Source organism: Carassius gibelio, chromosome B19 (genome assembly GCF_023724105.1).
Source record: "Carassius gibelio isolate Cgi1373 ecotype wild population from Czech Republic chromosome B19, carGib1.2-hapl.c, whole genome shotgun sequence".
Classification (NCBI taxonomy): Eukaryota; Metazoa; Chordata; class Actinopteri; order Cypriniformes; family Cyprinidae; genus Carassius; species Carassius gibelio.
Genome location: NC_068414.1, coordinates 861,386 through 871,187, shown reverse-complemented (window position 1 = coordinate 871,187; position 9,802 = coordinate 861,386). Strand labels below are relative to the sequence as shown.

At 48.0% G+C, this 9,802-nt stretch overlaps 14 non-coding genes across 14 annotated transcripts; all 14 read left to right on the top strand.

The window, feature by feature from the left end:
* Window positions 1-41: 41 nt before the first annotated feature.
* Window positions 42-113, top strand: trnag-ucc (transfer RNA glycine (anticodon UCC)). The gene has a single exon. It is a non-coding gene; the product is annotated as a tRNA-Gly (tRNA).
* Window positions 114-377: 264 nt separating this feature from the next.
* Window positions 378-449, top strand: trnag-ucc (transfer RNA glycine (anticodon UCC)). Its single transcript has one exon. It is a non-coding gene; the product is annotated as a tRNA-Gly (tRNA).
* A 1,223-nt stretch (window positions 450-1,672) lies between these two features.
* On the top strand, window positions 1,673-1,787 carry LOC127980957 (U5 spliceosomal RNA). Its single transcript, XR_008159954.1, has one exon. It is a non-coding gene; the product is annotated as a U5 spliceosomal RNA (small nuclear RNA).
* A 285-nt stretch (window positions 1,788-2,072) lies between these two features.
* trnag-ucc (transfer RNA glycine (anticodon UCC)) lies at window positions 2,073-2,144 on the top strand. The gene has a single exon. It is a non-coding gene; the product is annotated as a tRNA-Gly (tRNA).
* A 272-nt stretch (window positions 2,145-2,416) lies between these two features.
* trnag-ucc (transfer RNA glycine (anticodon UCC)) lies at window positions 2,417-2,488 on the top strand. The gene has a single exon. It is a non-coding gene; the product is annotated as a tRNA-Gly (tRNA).
* Window positions 2,489-3,713: 1,225 nt separating this feature from the next.
* Window positions 3,714-3,828, top strand: LOC127980941 (U5 spliceosomal RNA). The gene has a single exon (XR_008159939.1). It is a non-coding gene; the product is annotated as a U5 spliceosomal RNA (small nuclear RNA).
* Window positions 3,829-4,113: 285 nt separating this feature from the next.
* Window positions 4,114-4,185, top strand: trnag-ucc (transfer RNA glycine (anticodon UCC)). Its single transcript has one exon. It is a non-coding gene; the product is annotated as a tRNA-Gly (tRNA).
* Window positions 4,186-4,457: 272 nt separating this feature from the next.
* trnag-ucc (transfer RNA glycine (anticodon UCC)) lies at window positions 4,458-4,529 on the top strand. The gene has a single exon. It is a non-coding gene; the product is annotated as a tRNA-Gly (tRNA).
* Window positions 4,530-5,756: 1,227 nt separating this feature from the next.
* On the top strand, window positions 5,757-5,871 carry LOC127980940 (U5 spliceosomal RNA). Its single transcript, XR_008159938.1, has one exon. It is a non-coding gene; the product is annotated as a U5 spliceosomal RNA (small nuclear RNA).
* Window positions 5,872-6,156: 285 nt separating this feature from the next.
* On the top strand, window positions 6,157-6,228 carry trnag-ucc (transfer RNA glycine (anticodon UCC)). The gene has a single exon. It is a non-coding gene; the product is annotated as a tRNA-Gly (tRNA).
* Window positions 6,229-6,500: 272 nt separating this feature from the next.
* trnag-ucc (transfer RNA glycine (anticodon UCC)) lies at window positions 6,501-6,572 on the top strand. The gene has a single exon. It is a non-coding gene; the product is annotated as a tRNA-Gly (tRNA).
* A 1,226-nt stretch (window positions 6,573-7,798) lies between these two features.
* Window positions 7,799-7,913, top strand: LOC127980938 (U5 spliceosomal RNA). The gene has a single exon (XR_008159936.1). It is a non-coding gene; the product is annotated as a U5 spliceosomal RNA (small nuclear RNA).
* Window positions 7,914-8,198: 285 nt separating this feature from the next.
* On the top strand, window positions 8,199-8,270 carry trnag-ucc (transfer RNA glycine (anticodon UCC)). The gene has a single exon. It is a non-coding gene; the product is annotated as a tRNA-Gly (tRNA).
* A 272-nt stretch (window positions 8,271-8,542) lies between these two features.
* Window positions 8,543-8,614, top strand: trnag-ucc (transfer RNA glycine (anticodon UCC)). Its single transcript has one exon. It is a non-coding gene; the product is annotated as a tRNA-Gly (tRNA).
* Window positions 8,615-9,802: the final 1,188 nt, after the last annotated feature.

The following is a 9,802-nucleotide window of genomic DNA, read 5'->3' as shown; positions in this document are numbered from 1 at the left end:
CGAGCCTTCTTACTGACGGCGCAAGTTGCTGAATGCCTGCTGCGTTGGTGGTATAGTGGTGAGCATAGCTGCCTTCCAAGCAGTTGACCCGGGTTCGATTCCCGGCCAACGCATGTCCTTTGGCTCGGGCTGACGTCGAAGCAGAACTCCCTCTGTGACCTGTGCCTCCACCCAAAACTTTTGGATGGAATAATATCGGATGGACCCATCATTAGCTGAAGTCGCATAACACTTGCAACACTACCCGTAGCAGGGGTCATTGTTTGGACTCTTTTTTTTTTTTTAAATTGCGCTTTAAACAAAAAGTATTGTGTCAATGCAACTGAACAACATTAATTAGGAACACAGTGCGTCAATAAAGCTGCTGACTTCCACCTGCGTTGGTGGTATAGTGGTGAGCATAGCTGCCTTCCAAGCAGTTGACCCGGGTTCGATTCCCGGCCAACGCATGTCCTTTGGCTCGGGCTGACGTCGAAGCAGAACTCCTTCTGTGACCTGCGACTCCAACCAAAAATTTTGGATGGATCGTTCGGAAGACGAAAAGAACCAGCTCTCCCCGTCGGGGAATCGAACCCCGGTCTTCCGCGTGACAGGCGGAGATACTGTCCACTATACTAACGAGGAGCCGTGCATGCTGCCGTTTCTCCCCCAACCGACGGCACTGCACTGACATAACTAAACAATGCATGGCTTCTTCTGACGCAGACCCAGCCCTAGCACCGTAAAATTTCTGATGGACCCATCATTAGCTGAAGTCGCATAACACTTGGAACACTACCCGTAGCAGGGGTCATTGTTTGGACTCTTTTTTTTTTTTTTTTTTTTTTAAATTGCGCTTTAAACAAAAAGTATTGCGTCAATGCAACTGAACAACATTAATTAGGAACACAGTGCGTCAAAAAGCAAAATGACAGTTAAAGGCATTTCGTTATTGAACTCTTTGATGACATCATTCAGCTAAGTTCAGTTTTAAATAGTATCTGTGCAATAATTTGCAATCAAGTCAACGATATCTCTGTACATGAAGTGTCCCAAGCTCCGCCTGCCAGAGGCGACAGAGGCAAGAAACCAAAACTCGATCGGTGAAAAGATGGAGAAAAAACCCGGTGAGAAACCAGGCTCAGTCGGGGAGACAGTTCTCCCCTTGTCAGACGAAACCAGTAGATCAGCTCCAGGCTGCAGGAATGTCAGACTGTGCAGAAGAATCATCTGTTTCCTGTGGTCTTGTCCAGGTGGTCTTTACAGGGGATTTGTATCTGCGGATCATCTAGTTGTCACGGTCTCCGCTGTGTTTCTGGGCCATAGAGGTCCTTTCTAGGTGTTGATCCACCATCTTCTCTGGATACGGACTGGATCCGGGTGACTGAAGCGGTTACAGACTGGATCTGGTGGCTACGGTGACCTCGGAATAAGGGATTTCTTTAAAAGACTTTTTTTTTCATATAAGATTTTATCCAACTTTTCAGATAGAGGCATGAGAAAGAGATTGCCTTGATTGGGCTTTTGGTTATTGGTGGGCCGAGGGGACTTTTTTGAGTTTTACTCCTCCGTTTTGGAGTGGGGGGGGGGTGCTGACGAAACACATGTGGGCAGGCGTTGTCACCCTTGATGACCCTTGGCGAGCGTAGTAGTTTAACAGAGGCAGCGCACAGGCCCGAGCGTTTGCAGACACAGCTCGAGTTTCTCTTCATTGTCGCATAAATCTTTCGCCTTTTACTAAAGATTTCCGGGGAGGGGAACTTTTGCGAGTGACATGTATTTTTGGGTGCTCTGCTCACTGCAGAGCTACATCGAAATGTCAAGAGCAGAATCAGTTTGACCGTCCGCCAGCATGCTGCGAGAGGGCTTGCCCCTGGTCATCGTCTGAATGGGCACTCTCTGCGTTTGACCACTTCGTGTTTATTCAGCCGGATGGGAAGGCAGCGTTTTCTTGTACGTGACGGGATGCAAATTCTTGAAGGCTCTCTTTAGTGACGGGTCCAAACAAAGATCTCATCTGCTCCTCTAGCCCTATCGGCGACTCGTGCACTTCGAGCCTTCTTACTGACGGCGCAAGTTGCTGAATGCCTGCTGCGTTGGTGGTATAGTGGTGAGCATAGCTGCCTTCCAAGCAGTTGACCCGGGTTCGATTCCCGGCCAACGCATGTCCTTTGGCTCGGGCTGACGTCGAAGCAGAACTCCCTCTGTGACCTGTGCCTCCACCCAAAACTTTTGGATGGAATAATATCGGATGGACCCATCATTAGCTGAAGTCGCATAACACTTGCAACACTACCCGTAGCAGGGGTCATTGTTTGGACTCTTTTTTTTTTTTTTTTTTTTTAAATTGCGCTTTAAACAAAAAGTATTGTGTCAATGCAACTGAACAACATTAATTAGGAACACAGTGCGTCAATAAAGCTGCTGACTTCCACCTGCGTTGGTGGTATAGTGGTGAGCATAGCTGCCTTCCAAGCAGTTGACCCGGGTTCGATTCCCGGCCAACGCATGTCCTTTGGCTCGGGCTGACGTCGAAGCAGAACTCCTTCTGTGACCTGCGACTCCAACCAAAAATTTTGGATGGATCGTTCGGAAGACGAAAAGAACCAGCTCTCCCCGTCGGGGAATCGAACCCCGGTCTTCCGCGTGACAGGCGGAGATACTGTCCACTATACTAACGAGGAGCCGTGCATGCTGCCGTTTCTCCCCCAACCGACGGCACTGCACTGACATAACTAAACAATGCATGGCTTCTTCTGACGCAGACCCAGCCCTAGCACCGTAAAATTTCTGATGGACCCATCATTAGCTGAAGTCGCATAACACTTGGAACACTACCCGTAGCAGGGGTCATTGTTTGGACTCTTTTTTTTTTTTTTTTTTTTTTAAATTGCGCTTTAAACAAAAAGTATTGCGTCAATGCAACTGAACAACATTAATTAGGAACACAGTGCGTCAAAAAGCAAAATGACAGTTAAAGGCATTTCGTTATTGAACTCTTTGATGACATCATTCAGCTAAGTTCAGTTTTAAATAGTATCTGTGCAATAATTTGCAATCAAGTCAACGATATCTCTGTACATGAAGTGTCCCAAGCTCCGCCTGCCAGAGGCGACAGAGGCAAGAAACCAAAACTCGATCGGTGAAAAGATGGAGAAAAAACCCGGTGAGAAACCAGGCTCAGTCGGGGAGACAGTTCTCCCCTTGTCAGACGAAACCAGTAGATCAGCTCCAGGCTGCAGGAATGTCAGACTGTGCAGAAGAATCATCTGTTTCCTGTGGTCTTGTCCAGGTGGTCTTTACAGGGGATTTGTATCTGCGGCTCATCTAGTTGTCACGGTCTCCGCTGTGTTTCTGGGCCATAGAGGTCCTTTCTAGGTGTTGATCCACCATCTTCTCTGGATACGGACTGGATCCGGGTGACTGAAGCGGTTACAGACTGGATCTGGTGGCTACGGTGACCTCGGAATAAGGGATTTCTTTAAAAGACTTTTTTTTTTCATATAAGATTTTATCCAACTTTTCAGATAGAGGCATGAGAAAGAGATTGCCTTGATTGGGCTTTTGGTTATTGGTGGGCCGAGGGGACTTTTTTGAGTTTTACTCCTCCGTTTTGGAGTGGGGGGGGGGGTGCTGACGAAACACATGTGGGCAGGCGTTGTCACCCTTGATGACCCTTGGCGAGCGTAGTAGTTTAACAGAGGCAGCGCACAGGCCCGAGCGTTTGCAGACACAGCTCGAGTTTCTCTTCATTGTCGCATAAATCTTTCGCCTTTTACTAAAGATTTCCGTGGAGGGCAACTTTTGCGAGTGACATGTATTTTTGGGTGCTCTGCTCACTGCAGAGCTACATCGAAATGTCAAGAGCAGAATCAGTTTGACCGTCCGCCAGCATGCTGCGAGAGGGCTTGCCCCTGGTCATCGTCTGAATGGGCACTCTCTGCGTTTGACCACTTCGTGTTTATTCAGCCGGATGGGAAGGCAGCGTTTTCTTGTACGTGACGGGATGCAAATTCTTGAAGGCTCTCTTTAGTGACGGGTCCAAACAAAGATCTCATCTGCTCCTCTAGCCCTATCGGCGACTCGTGCACTTCGAGCCTTCTTACTGACGGCGCAAGTTGCTGAATGCCTGCTGCGTTGGTGGTATAGTGGTGAGCATAGCTGCCTTCCAAGCAGTTGACCCGGGTTCGATTCCCGGCCAACGCATGTCCTTTGGCTCGGGCTGACGTCGAAGCAGAACTCCCTCTGTGACCTGTGCCTCCACCCAAAACTTTTGGATGGAATAATATCGGATGGACCCATCATTAGCTGAAGTCGCATAACACTTGCAACACTACCCGTAGCAGGGGTCATTGTTTGGACTCTTTTTTTTTTTTTTTTTTTTTAAATTGCGCTTTAAACAAAAAGTATTGTGTCAATGCAACTGAACAACATTAATTAGGAACACAGTGCGTCAATAAAGCTGCTGACTTCCACCTGCGTTGGTGGTATAGTGGTGAGCATAGCTGCCTTCCAAGCAGTTGACCCGGGTTCGATTCCCGGCCAACGCATGTCCTTTGGCTCGGGCTGACGTCGAAGCAGAACTCCTTCTGTGACCTGCGACTCCAAACAAAAATTTTGGATGGATCGTTCGGAAGACGAAAAGAACCAGCTCTCCCCGTCGGGGAATCGAACCCCGGTCTTCCGCGTGACAGGCGGAGATACTGTCCACTATACTAACGAGGAGCCGTGCATGCTGCCGTTTCTCCCCCAACCGACGGCACTGCACTGACATAACTAAACAATGCATGGCTTCTTCTGACGCAGACCCAGCCCTAGCACCGTAAAATTTCTGATGGACCCATCATTAGCTGAAGTCGCATAACACTTGGAACACTACCCGTAGCAGGGGTCATTGTTTGGACTCTTTTTTTTTTTTTTTTTTTTTTAAATTGCGCTTTAAACAAAAAGTATTGCGACAATGCAACTGAACAACATTAATTAGGAACACAGTGCGTCAAAAAGCAAAATGACAGTTAAAGGCATTTCGTTATTGAAATCTTTGATGACATCATTCAGCTAAGTTCAGTTTTAAATAGTATCTGTGCAATAATTTGCAATCAAGTCAACGATATCTCTGTACATGAAGTGTCCCAAGCTCCGCCTGCCAGAGGCGACAGAGGCAAGAAACCAAAACTCGATCGGTGAAAAGATGGAGAAAAAACCCGGTGAGAAACCAGGCTCAGTCGGGGAGACAGTTCTCCCCTTGTCAGACGAAACCAGTAGATCAGCTCCAGGCTGCAGGAATGTCAGACTGTGCAGAAGAATCATCTTTTTCCTGTGGTCTTGTCCAGGTGGTCTTTACAGGGGATTTGTATCTGCGGCTCATCTAGTTGTCACGGTCTCCGCTGTGTTTCTGGGCCATAGAGGTCCTTTCTAGGTGTTGATCCACCATCTTCTCTGGATACGGACTGGATCCGGGTGACTGAAGCGGTTACAGACTGGATCTGGTGGCTACGGTGACCTCGGAATAAGGGATTTCTTTAAAAGACTTTTTTTTTTCATATAAGATTTTATCCAACTTTTCAGATAGAGGCATGAGAAAGAGATTGCCTTGATTGGGCTTTTGGTTATTGGTGGGCCGAGGGGACTTTTTTGAGTTTTACTCCTCCGTTTTGGAGTGGGGGGGGGGGGGTGCTGACGAAACACATGTGGGCAGGCGTTGTCACCCTTGATGACCCTTGGCGAGCGTAGTAGTTTAACAGAGGCAGCGCACAGGCCCGAGCGTTTGCAGACACAGCTCGAGTTTCTCTTCATTGTCGCATAAATCTTTCGCCTTTTACTAAAGATTTCCGTGGAGGGCAACTTTTGCGAGTGACATGTATTTTTGGGTGCTCTGCTCACTGCAGAGCTACATCGAAATGTCAAGAGCAGAATCAGTTTGACCGTCCGCCAGCATGCTGCGAGAGGGCTTGCCCCTGGTCATCGTCTGAATGGGCACTCTCTGCGTTTGACCACTTCGTGTTTATTCAGCCGGATGGGAAGGCAGCGTTTTCTTGTACGTGACGGGATGCAAATTCTTGAAGGCTCTCTTTAGTGACGGGTCCAAACAAAGATCTCATCTGCTCCTCTAGCCCTATCGGCGACTCGTGCACTTCGAGCCTTCTTACTGACGGCGCAAGTTGCTGAATGCCTGCTGCGTTGGTGGTATAGTGGTGAGCATAGCTGCCTTCCAAGCAGTTGACCCGGGTTCGATTCCCGGCCAACGCATGTCCTTTGGCTCGGGCTGACGTCGAAGCAGAACTCCCTCTGTGACCTGTGCCTCCACCCAAAACTTTTGGATGGAATAATATCGGATGGACCCATCATTAGCTGAAGTCGCATAACACTTGCAACACTACCCGTAGCAGGGGTCATTGTTTGGACTCTTTTTTTTTTTTTTTTTTTTTAAATTGCGCTTTAAACAAAAAGTATTGTGTCAATGCAACTGAACAACATTAATTAGGAACACAGTGCGTCAATAAAGCTGCTGACTTCCACCTGCGTTGGTGGTATAGTGGTGAGCATAGCTGCCTTCCAAGCAGTTGACCCGGGTTCGATTCCCGGCCAACGCATGTCCTTTGGCTCGGGCTGACGTCGAAGCAGAACTCCTTCTGTGACCTGCGACTCCAACCAAAAATTTTGGATGGATCGTTCGGAAGACGAAAAGAACCAGCTCTCCCCGTCGGGGAATCGAACCCCGGTCTTCCGCGTGACAGGCGGAGATACTGTCCACTATACTAACGAGGAGCCGTGCATGCTGCCGTTTCTCCCCCAACCGACGGCACTGCACTGACATAACTAAACAATGCATGGCTTCTTCTGACGCAGACCCAGCCCTAGCACCGTAAAATTTCTGATGGACCCATCATTAGCTGAAGTCGCATAACACTTGGAACACTACCCGTAGCAGGGGTCATTGTTTGGACTCTTTTTTTTTTTTTTTTTTTTTTAAATTGCGCTTTAAACAAAAAGTATTGCGACAATGCAACTGAACAACATTAATTAGGAACACAGTGCGTCAAAAAGCAAAATGACAGTTAAAGGCATTTCGTTATTGAAATCTTTGATGACATCATTCAGCTAAGTTCAGTTTTAAATAGTATCTGTGCAATAATTTGCAATCAAGTCAACGATATCTCTGTACATGAAGTGTCCCAAGCTCCGCCTGCCAGAGGCGACAGAGGCAAGAAACCAAAACTCGATCGGTGAAAAGATGGAGAAAAAACCCGGTGAGAAACCAGGCTCAGTCGGGGAGACAGTTCTCCCCTTGTCAGACGAAACCAGTAGATCAGCTCCAGGCTGCAGGAATGTCAGACTGTGCAGAAGAATCATCTTTTTCCTGTGGTCTTGTCCAGGTGGTCTTTACAGGGGATTTGTATCTGCGGCTCATCTAGTTGTCACGGTCTCCGCTGTGTTTCTGGGCCATAGAGGTCCTTTCTAGGTGTTGATCCACCATCTTCTCTGGATACGGACTGGATCCGGGTGACTGAAGCGGTTACAGACTGGATCTGGTGGCTACGGTGACCTCGGAATAAGGGATTTCTTTAAAAGACTTTTTTTTTTCATATAAGATTTTATCCAACTTTTCAGATAGAGGCATGAGAAAGAGATTGCCTTGATTGGGCTTTTGGTTATTGGTGGGCCGAGGGGACTTTTTTGAGTTTTACTCCTCCGTTTTGGAGTGGGGGGGGGGGGTGCTGACGAAACACATGTGGGCAGGCGTTGTCACCCTTGATGACCCTTGGCGAGCGTAGTAGTTTAACAGAGGCAGCGCACAGGCCCGAGCGTTTGCAGACACAGCTCGAGTTTCTCTTCATTGTCGCATAAATCTTTCGCCTTTTACTAAAGATTTCCGTGGAGGGCAACTTTTGCGAGTGACATGTATTTTTGGGTGCTCTGCTCACTGCAGAGCTACATCGAAATGTCAAGAGCAGAATCAGTTTGACCGTCCGCCAGCATGCTGCGAGAGGGCTTGCCCCTGGTCATCGTCTGAATGGGCACTCTCTGCGTTTGACCACTTCGTGTTTATTCAGCCGGATGGGAAGGCAGCGTTTTCTTGTACGTGACGGGATGCAAATTCTTGAAGGCTCTCTTTAGTGACGGGTCCAAACAAAGATCTCATCTGCTCCTCTAGCCCTATCGGCGACTCGTGCACTTCGAGCCTTCTTACTGACGGCGCAAGTTGCTGAATGCCTGCTGCGTTGGTGGTATAGTGGTGAGCATAGCTGCCTTCCAAGCAGTTGACCCGGGTTCGATTCCCGGCCAACGCATGTCCTTTGGCTCGGGCTGACGTCGAAGCAGAACTCCCTCTGTGACCTGTGCCTCCACCCAAAACTTTTGGATGGAATAATATCGGATGGACCCATCATTAGCTGAAGTCGCATAACACTTGCAACACTACCCGTAGCAGGGGTCATTGTTTGGACTCTTTTTTTTTTTTTTTTTTTTTAAATTGCGCTTTAAACAAAAAGTATTGTGTCAATGCAACTGAACAACATTAATTAGGAACACAGTGCGTCAATAAAGCTGCTGACTTCCACCTGCGTTGGTGGTATAGTGGTGAGCATAGCTGCCTTCCAAGCAGTTGACCCGGGTTCGATTCCCGGCCAACGCATGTCCTTTGGCTCGGGCTGACGTCGAAGCAGAACTCCTTCTGTGACCTGCGACTCCAACCAAAAATTTTGGATGGATCGTTCGGAAGACGAAAAGAACCAGCTCTCCCCGTCGGGGAATCGAACCCCGGTCTTCCGCGTGACAGGCGGAGATACTGTCCACTATACTAACGAGGAGCCGTGCATGCTGCCGTTTCTCCCCCAACCGACGGCACTGCACTGACATAACTAAACAATGCATGGCTTCTTCTGACGCAGACCCAGCCCTAGCACCGTAAAATTTCTGATGGACCCATCATTAGCTGAAGTCGCATAACACTTGGAACACTACCCGTAGCAGGGGTCATTGTTTGGACTCTTTTTTTTTTTTTTTTTTTTTTAAATTGCGCTTTAAACAAAAAGTATTGCGACAATGCAACTGAACAACATTAATTAGGAACACAGTGCGTCAAAAAGCAAAATGACAGTTAAAGGCATTTCGTTATTGAAATCTTTGATGACATCATTCAGCTAAGTTCAGTTTTAAATAGTATCTGTGCAATAATTTGCAATCAAGTCAACGATATCTCTGTACATGAAGTGTCCCAAGCTCCGCCTGCCAGAGGCGACAGAGGCAAGAAACCAAAACTCGATCGGTGAAAAGATGGAGAAAAAACCCGGTGAGAAACCAGGCTCAGTCGGGGAGACAGTTCTCCCCTTGTCAGACGAAACCAGTAGATCAGCTCCAGGCTGCAGGAATGTCAGACTGTGCAGAAGAATCATCTTTTTCCTGTGGTCTTGTCCAGGTGGTCTTTACAGGGGATTTGTATCTGCGGCTCATCTAGTTGTCACGGTCTCCGCTGTGTTTCTGGGCCATAGAGGTCCTTTCTAGGTGTTGATCCACCATCTTCTCTGGATACGGACTGGATCCGGGTGACTGAAGCGGTTACAGACTGGATCTGGTGGCTACGGTGACCTCGGAATAAGGGATTTCTTTAAAAGACTTTTTTTTTTCATATAAGATTTTATCCAACTTTTCAGATAGAGGCATGAGAAAGAGATTGCCTTGATTGGGCTTTTGGTTATTGGTGGGCCGAGGGGACTTTTTTGAGTTTTACTCCTCCGTTTTGGAGTGGGGGGGGGGGGGGTGCTGACGAAACACATGTGGGCAGGCGTTGTCACCCTTGATGACCCTTGGCGAGCGTAGTAGT